This window comes from Mobula hypostoma, chromosome 10 (genome assembly GCF_963921235.1).
Source record: "Mobula hypostoma chromosome 10, sMobHyp1.1, whole genome shotgun sequence".
NCBI classification, from domain to species: Eukaryota; Metazoa; Chordata; class Chondrichthyes; order Myliobatiformes; family Myliobatidae; genus Mobula; species Mobula hypostoma.
Genome location: NC_086106.1, coordinates 57021569 through 57031294, shown reverse-complemented (window position 1 = coordinate 57031294; position 9726 = coordinate 57021569). Strand labels below are relative to the sequence as shown.

General features: G+C 43.3%; 1 protein-coding gene across 1 annotated transcript in view; it reads left to right on the top strand.

The window, feature by feature from the left end:
• Positions 1–9726, top strand: part of LOC134352545 (uncharacterized) — a 54566-nt gene that overhangs the window by 998 nt on the left and 43842 nt on the right. The window contains exon 2 of the mRNA XM_063059803.1: positions 3556–3696. The gene's annotated coding sequence lies outside the window, so the exon portion shown is untranslated. The remainder of the gene's footprint in view (positions 1–3555; positions 3697–9726) is intronic.

Genomic DNA, 9726 nt, shown 5'->3' with positions numbered 1-9726 from the left:
AGTTGATTTTAGTTAATGCTATTTACATGACCATGAATAGTAAAGTTACTAAAAAACCATAAGCCAAAGCAATATGAATAAAAATATAGCCAAAGACACAATTTTATACAAGATTTTGAAAAAAAAAACATTTTCTTACTAAGAGATGTGATTAGGCTCAACTATAGGCCTAGCAAGTAAAACCTGTGCTTGTAGTTTGCCACAGACCAGGCACAATGGAATCGGACAACTTGGATCACTAGTCCATGTAAAACCTCATTGATAAGTAGCTTTCACTGTAAAGAAGGGCTTTTTTTTGTATATGTTGTTGCGCTTCGGCGGTGAAATGCTTCAGAAGATTGTAATTCTTCATCATTAACCTTATCAGAATTGTCTGTAGGCCTAGGCCTAGAATCCTCCCCTTCCATCTCACACCTCTTCAAAAATCATCACATTCAACTGTCAGACATGTCTGTAAAATTCTTTCTTGAGAATGAAAAGTTCCCTCCAATTTTCTACAACGGTAGAATTCGCTCTCATAAGTCAGTCGGTGGCGCATAAGGAGATGTTGGGGGAGGTAATTTGGGAGGGAGAGGCTGACATCACAGCCCAGGTTGGGCAAGTTCGTTCAATACTCAGAAAAAGCACTTCACGCTCCTGAACAGCCTACAGTTCTCTCCTCCGAGCAATACAGTGCTCACCAATTATCAGCCTACCGTCCTCCCCTCCATGCCATATGGTGCTCACCAATTATCAGCCTACCGTCCTCCCTTCCATGCCATATGGTGCTCACCAATTATCAGCCTACCGTCCTCCCCTCCATGCCATACGGCACTCACCAATTATCAGCCTACCGTCCTCCCCTCCATGCAATAGGGTGCACACCAATTGTCAACGGCCTCCCCTATCGCCCGTTACAAACTGAGAATGAACACGTTCCTACTGTGCACTGCCATACTGGGCTGAGAGACCGCTAACAATATTGCTAACGAGGCTGCTCGGTCTCTCCCCACCACTGTGAGTGCTAGAGTCACGCGAAGTTCCAAAAATGATTTTTTTAAAATCATGATCTCTGGCAGAATCGCTCGTAACCTCTTACGGAATCCTTGGTTGAGAAACCGTGCTCGAGACAAAAGAATGGTTGGAATGGGGAACGCACTACCTGAGAGGTGTTGGAGACAGAGATTCTCAGAACATTTAAAGTATCTGTCTTAAGGAGGACCTTCGAAAAGATGATAAGACCATAAGGTATAGGAGTCAAATTAGGCCATTTCATCATGATCCAATTTTCAACTCAGCCTCAATCTTCTGCCTTCTCCACATATCCCTTCATGTTCTGAGCAATCAAGAATCTATCGACCTCTGCCTTAAATATGCATAAAGATTTGGCCTCCACAGCAGCCCATGGTAACGAATTCCACAGATTCACCACTCTCTGGCTAAAGAAATTACTCCTCATCTCCGTTCCAAAAGGACACCCCTCTACCCAAAGGCTGTGTCCTCTGGTCTTAAACTCTCCTACCATAGGAAACATTCTCTCCACATCCACTCTATCACTGATCAATAGGTTTCAATGAGGTCACCCCTCATTCTTCTAAATTCCAGTGAATACACGCCCAAAACTATGAAATGCTCTCCATATGACAAGCCATTCAATCCTGGAATCATTTTTGTGAACCTCCTTTGAACCCCCTCCACTTTCAGCACATCCTTTCTAAGATAAGGGGCCCAAAACAGCTCATAGTACTTTGAGTGAGGCCTCACCAGTGCTTTATAAAGTCTCAACATTACATCCTTGCTTTTATAAAAGTCCTCTTCAAATGAATTCTAACATTGCATTTGCCTTCCTCACCACAGACTCAACCTGCAAATTAACCTTTAGGGAATCCTGTATTTTCTCTCCATTTAGAAAATAGTTAACCCTTTCATTTCTTCTACCAAAATGCATGACCATACACTTCCTGACACTGTATTCCATCTGCCATTTCTTTGCCCATTCTCCTAAACTGTCCAAGATTTGCAATTTTCCAGCCTTCCAGAGCCATTCCAGAATCTACTGATTCTTGAAAGATTAGTACTATTGCCTCCACAATCTCTTCAGACACCTGTTTCAAAACTCTGGGTTGTACACCATCTGTTCCAGGTGACTTATCTAACTTCAGACTTTTCAGTTTTCCAAGAACCTTCTTGCTGATAATGGTAACTTCTAACACTTCATGACCCCAACACCTGGAACTTCCACCATTCTGCTAGTTTTCTCCACAGTGAAGACTTATGCGAATACTTATTCAGTTCATCCGCCATTACCTTGTCCCCCATTACTACCTCTCCAGTATCATTTTCCAGTGGTCTCATATCCACTGTCACCTCACTTCTACACTTTATGTATCTGAAAAATCTTTTGAATTCCTCTTTAATATTATTAGCTAGCTTACTTACTTTACTCCATCTTTACCTTCTTAATAACTTTTTTAGTTGCGTTCTTTGGGTTTCTAAAAGCTTCCCAATCCTCTAACTTCCCACTAATAATGGCTCTACTATATGGCTTCTTTTTCACTTTTCTGTTTGCATTGACTTCTCTTGTTAGCCATGGTTGTGTCATCTTACCTTTAGAATATTTCTTCCTCTTTGGGATGTAAAACATTCTGTGCCTTCCAAATTCCTTTTAGAAATTGCATGCATTTCTGCTTTACCGTCATCCCTACCAGTATTCTTTTCCAAGAACTAGAACTAGGGGACACAACCTCAAGATTTGGGGGAGTAGATTTAGGATGGAGGTGAGGAGGAACTGCTTTTCCTAGAGAGTGGTGAACCTGTGGAATTCTCTGTCCAATGAAGCAGTGGAGGCTACCTCAGTAAATATACGTAGGACAAGGTTGGATAGATTTTTGCAGAGTAGAGGAATTAAGGCGTATGGGGCAAAGGCAAGCAGGTGGCGATGAGTCCATGGATAGATTGACCATGATCTTATTGATTAGCAGAGCAGGCTCGACGGGCCAAATGGCCTACTCCTGCTCCTATTTCTTATGTTCAATCAATTCTAGCCAGCTCCTCTCTCATGCCTCTGTAATTCTCTTTACCTCACTGCAATACTGATGCATCTGACTCTAGCTTCTCCTTCTCAAATTTCAGGTTGATTTCAATCATATTATAATCACTTGCTCCTAAGGGTTTTTTTTTACCTTAAGATCTCTTAATCAATTCTGGGTCATTGTATAACACCCAATCCAGAATAGCTGATCTTCTAGCGGGCTCAACCACGAGCTGCTCTAAAAAGCCATCTCGTAGGCACTCTAGAAATCCACCCTCCTGGAATCCAGCACCAATCTGACTTTCCCAATCCACCTGCATATTGAAGTCCTCCATCACTACTGTAACATTGCCCTTTTGCCATGCATTTTCTGTCTTCCATTGCAATGTGTCGGTCACATCCTTGGTACAGTTTTGAGGTCTGTATACAACTCCCATCAGGGTCCTTTTACCTTTGCATTTCCTTGGCTCTGTCCACAATGATTCAACACCTTCTGACCCTATGTCACCTCTTTCTAATGATCTGATTTCATTTTTTACCAACAGAGCACGCCAGATCCTCTGCCTTCCTGTCTGTTCTTCCGATACGATGTGTATCCTTGGACATTAAACTCTCAGCTATAATCTTCTTCCAGCCATGATTCCATGATATCTACAGTATCATACCTGCCAATCTGCAACAGCGCTGTAAGTTCATTTACCTTATTCTGTATACTGCGTGCATTCAAATATAACACCTTCAATCCTGTATTCACCCTTTTTGATATTGTCCACCTTTTATGTTGCAACTCATCCTGTTGACTGCAATTTTGCCCTGTCAACAGCCTCTCCTCACTACATATTGCCTCTGTTTGTAAACTAGCAACCTCATCTTCAGCATTATTATCTGCCTTTCCTATGATATTTCTTGCATTGAAATATAGGCAGCTCAGGACGCTAGTTGCACCATGCTCAGCCTTTTGATTCCTAACTTTGTCTGAGGTCTTACTAACATCTGTCTCCACAACTTCTCCTCTAACTGTTCAGACATTCTGGTTCCCATCCCACTGCAACTCTAGTTTAAACCCCACTGTGCAGCATTGACAAACCTTCCCGCTAGGATATTAGTCCCCCTCCAGTTCGGGCAAACCATCCCTTCTGTACAGGACCCACCTTCCCTGGAAGAAAGCCCAATGATCCAAAAATCTTATGTTCTCCCTCCTACACCAGCTCCTTAGCCACATATTAAACTGTATAATCTTCCTAGTTCTGGCATCACTAGCACCTGGCATGGGTAGCAATCCTGAGATCACAACCTTAGAGGTCCTGTCTTTTAACTTAGCACCTAACTCCCTGAACTCCCTATGCAGAACCTCGTCACTTGTCCTACCCATGACATTGGTACCTACATGGAGAATGACTTCTGGCTGTTCACCCTCACACTTAAGAATGCTGAGGACTTGATCCAAGATATCCCAGACCCTGGCACCTGGGTGGCAACATACCAACTGGGAATCTCTTTCTCGCCCACAGAACTTCCTCTCCATTCTCCTAACTAATGAATCCCCTATCACCACAGCGTGCCTCTTCTCCCCCCTTCCCTCCAGAGCCTCTCCCACTGCAACTTTCCTCTGTCAGGTCACCCCACCCCCACCGAGAGTATCCAAAGTGATATACCTGTTGTTGAGGAGAATGGGCACAGGAGTACTCTGCACTGGCTCCTTAACCCCTTTTCCCTACTTGACTGTCACCCAGTTTCCTGCGTCCTGCACCATGAGTGTAATTACCTGTCTGTATGTCCTATCTATCACCCATTCAGCCTCCTGAATGATCCGGAATTCATCCAGTTCCAGCTCCAACTTCTTAGTGCAGTTTGTTGGAAGCTGTAGCTGGATGTATTTCTCGCAGTTGTAGTCATCATGGACACTAAATGTCTCTCTTCCTTCCCACATCCTGCAAGAGGAACATTCCACTATCCTGCCTATCATCCCTACAGTCCTAGCTGAACAGATATAAAGAAGAGAACAAAAAAACTTGAGGTTTTTTTCCCTTAGCTTTCTCTGACTGAAGCCTCAAGATCACGGCCCTATGTCCACTCAGAGGACGGCCACTGTGCTTGCCCCTGCTTTCCTTCAGTTTGCTCTTACTAATCAATCCCAAATGCCACTTCATCACTGGCCAACGCACTTTGTCACTGTCAGTGTGTATTCTGACCACGTGCTGGTAAAGGCGATTATTCTAGATGAGTACTTGATGACTGGAACGGACATGGTGGGCTGTACAATATTTCTCTACAACCAAACACATGGAAGAAAACCCCTGGCTTCAGAGCTGATCATTACAATAGTCGTATATGGTAACTTATTCATACTCTGAAAGTAACTTTATTTTGAAGTTTGAACTTTGAACACAGCCAGTTACAGCTCTTGCTGAAAGGTTCCTCTTACAGTTGTCAATCAAGTGAAGGAGGAAAGAAGCAGAGATTTTCTTCTTGTTCATTTCTGGGATACAGATACAGTGGGTTCCTGTTAATTGGGCCATCAGTAATCAGATCAGCCACCTATTTGGGACAAGGCCACTTAATTGGGGAAGGAGACTGTTGTTGAACAGGTTAACTAGCTTTAGTCGCACACACTTATGTGGCTGTTAGACACTACACCGTGGTTAGACTACACAGTTTTTAAATAGCATAAGTGTGAGTGTGTTTGTGTTCAAAAGCAGTGATTTTTGTCACTGATAGTTGTTGAGAAATAAGCAGGAAGACAATTCCGAACTGTTCTGATGACTGTGGTTTCAAGCATTCAGGCTTAGAGATGCCAGAAACATTCAGGAGTGAAAATAAAACTATTTCACTACTTCAACAAGTTAGGATTTCACTACTTCAACAAGTTAGGAACTACAAATAATTTGAAAGTATCAGCAATCATCTTGAATGTTAAATTGAAAATGAAGACTTGGAAGGTACAATCGTTGATAACATTGCATTATCTGTACAGGGTGTCTGCAATGATTTCTTTCATTGCGTACACTGAACGAATTCCCCTGTCGGTAACTATTAGGAACTAATATACAGTTTTATAGTTGTTACGTACCCCGTAACTGGGTTGCCAAACCAGCAGAAATGGATCATTCAGTTGGAGTCTGGATTACTAGAACTAAGAAAGTTTTATTGAAGAAACAAGCAACATAGTAATCGAAAGGATAATAAATGCAACAGTTCAGCAATGATAAACACACATGTGCACAGAATTAAGATAACAGCATCAATCAAGCACTATCATTGTCTAGGGGTAAATGACCAATTTCAAAGTGACACAAAGTTCAGTCCAATTTAGTTCAGTTCGCAGTAATCGTTGCCATGGCGATGGACAACGTGGGGGGAGGGAGAGAGAGAGAACGGGAACGACTGATCATTCAGAAACGGCTTCCACTCACAGACCGGGGATATTACTCACAAGCAGCTTTTGGGCGGGTCCTTTGTGATGTCACCTGAGGTCACCGACTGTGACCCCTCCTCCAGATGCGGTCGATCCTCTGCAGTGAACCCGGCACCCAGGCAAGGGCGGACACACACCGGGTTCCCGCTGATCATACCTTTCCACCCTGTGCGTTTATGGCCCGGTACTTCCCACCGACTTGTGAGAGGCGCACCGCTTCCAGGGTCTCGTTACCTCGGGTGTCGTGTGTGTGTCCTGCCTTAGCGAACCTGTCCCTTTTTATCCCCCTGCTGGGGTATCGCCTGTCCATCACTTCAAACAGTTCAGGGTTCAAAGGGGGAGCCGCTCTAGACAATACCCAGACTGATGTCTCCTTCATTAACATCTCCAAATGCTGCTTCATTGTTCCTTATCTCTCCCTCCCCTGAGGACAGGTGGCAGACCAACTGCTGATGCCACTGTTGCTAGCCCAGGCCAGCAAACATCTTAATTTATGTGTATTCTCGTCACATAGTACTGTTGTACTATTGGTAATGTTCTAATTTATTCTGTATTTCATTTAAATACCTAATTTGTTACTCATATTTTTTATTCCTTTTTAACTATTTACATGAAACTTTGGCTAATTGGGCCAAAATGTAGTGGTCCTTATGTGTCCCAATTAACCAGAATCTACTGCATTCCCTAAATGCCCCCGGGAACTGTTATGGTACACACCCAACCAAGCCTGCTCTGGGGTTTAGACGCTCTGATTCTCTGGAGTATGGATAAGTGGCATGGTCCCCTTAAAGATTCTGGCCTGCTACACAATTTAGTGGCCATGTATTGGAGCCAAGATTTGGATATTTAAAGAGCACCTGAACTCAGGTTTGGGGCTCAGTCATCAGGTCAACTTTGGTTCTTTCTGTTTCGTTTGAATTCCCCATCTAGTTGCGGCAGGCTTTCATTTAGCATTGAGTCAGGAACCCTGCTCTTGTCTCAGTCTCAAAATTGTGTCTCAGTTCTGATCTCGGATATTCCAGCACGTGGGTCCTTACCATCTTCACCTTGACATCTCGTCACAGATATAGTACCTACCAACTTGTTTTATTATCTGAGGGACGGTGAATTGACGTGAATGTTGTGCAATCAGCAGCAAATATCCCTACTTTTCATAAAGAAAGGAACGTTCATTGATCTGTGGGCCCAGGCCACTGCTCTGAAGGATTCCTGTCCTGGGGATGATGTGAATATCCTGCATCAACCAATACCTGATTCCATTTTGTAATGTTAAATTCAGATAATCATGCCCATTGACATCAGTTTACCAGGACCCTCGGTCAAATACTGTGTTCATGCTGAGTGCAGTCATTCTCACAATGGCTCTGGAAATCACCTTTGTCTTTGTCTTTGGACCTGAATTGTTCAGGCAAACTTCAGTAGACTCACTGGGATGCAGGTGATTGGAAATATAAAGGCAGCATTTGACAGAGTGTGGCATCAAGGGGAAAATATCATAGAGAAGATTGGTGTGGTTGTTGGAAGCTACCCAGGATATCACTGTGGAAATTGCTCAGGGTAGTGTCTTCATCCAAACCATTTTCAACTGCTTCCGTAATGACCTTCCTTCCAGCCTAAAGTCTGAGGTGAGGTGTCTGCTGATGATTATACAATGTTCATTTTCTTTCAAAACTTCTCAGCAAACATTGCTGTCATCTGGTGCCTGCAGCAAGGCCAAAGCAATGTTTAATCAAAGGAAAAACGTGTCCAGTAATATCCGTACAACTGAAATGACAGGTAATGACTATCACCGTGTAGGGAAGGCCCAAACATCAATCTTTCTCACATACTGTCATTGCCATTGTGAACTCTCCTCTTGGTGTGTACCAGTGATTCTATTAATATATTGGTTCTTTGGCTAAAAGAGCAGGAGGAAAGGATTGGATAACTCCTGACATCAAAGGACTTTCAATCACCATACGTTTCTGTGAAGGGCAAAGGGTGAACAAGCTCAGTGTTGATGGTAATCTGGTGGTTGAATCATGACTATTATGCAAGTTGGCTGTTTTCACCATACTTCAATCCATTAAGTTATATCCCCCTGTTGCTGTGATGTGACCTGATCTCATTTTATTCTGAATCATCAGTCCATGCCTCTTCATTCCTCATCCAGTTACAGAATCCCTGTTTATTATTGTCACTTGAGAAGATGCTCTGTCATCACTACATGGTGTCCAAATTCTCAGTCCCACTCTGACGTGTTCACATTTCCCACAGCAGATGTCAGTTTCATCAGTCTTATTTCTTTCTCTTCCCAATGTAAAATAGTAGTGTGAGAAATAACTTTACAGTCAGAGAAAGATTTCCAAATCAGGGAAGCTGTGGAAGATCATGAGAGTATCATCTCTCGTGTGTTGAGCTTGGAATCTCTTGGTAGTGGGAATATGTTTATAATTTAATCACACTGTCATCTCAAAGTTCAAAGTGCATTTATTGTCAAAGAGTTGGTTGTCTGTTGTTTCTAATAATGATGTAAAACCTGTACGGGAAGAGTTTTATAGTGAAAAATCCATTCTACTGAAGCAGTTCCACTCTTTTGGCGTCAAAAATCTTGGTCAATTGTACGGAAAATCGTCATGACTGGAGACTTCCTCGGCTGTAGTGGATAGCCATGACTCATTCTGTGCCTTGTCATGCCTCACACTTTCCAAAATGTGTTGCAGCACCGCGTTCTTCACTGTTGGATCTTGTAGTTGATCTCATCCGCCCAGACTGCTGGATCTGGCTTCACATGCTGGGGTGAGCATATTCCTATCTCGCCGGGGTCGGAGGTTCCCGGCTACCCTCACCTGGTTTAACTTGCCTGTCGAAGCGGTGTACCGGGGTGTGGCCACTGTTGCATGTGAACAGTTACTTGGAGCCACAGGTGAGAGCTGGGTGGCAGGTGGGGACCAATGGTGGATGAGCTGCCCTGGGCAGAGCACGACAAGCCCGTCACCAGAGGTACTACCCCTCCCTGGACACCCGATACACCCCAAAGTACGTATGTAGTGTACAACCCTGACATTTGTCTTCCCCACATACAATCACAAAACAAAGAAGAACTATGAAACCAACCCATTCAAACCAAAAACATCAAATATGGAACTCCCTCCCATGCCATGTTCAAAAACAAATCACGCAAATGACAACAGAAAAAAGAAAAGCACAGAATATTAAAAACAGAAAATGAAAAGGCATATTTCAGTACAGTTTAGCTCAGTGTTCATTACCTGCAGGTTGTCCTGACTTGATTGTAGTTGCAATGTCACAGATGTACCTT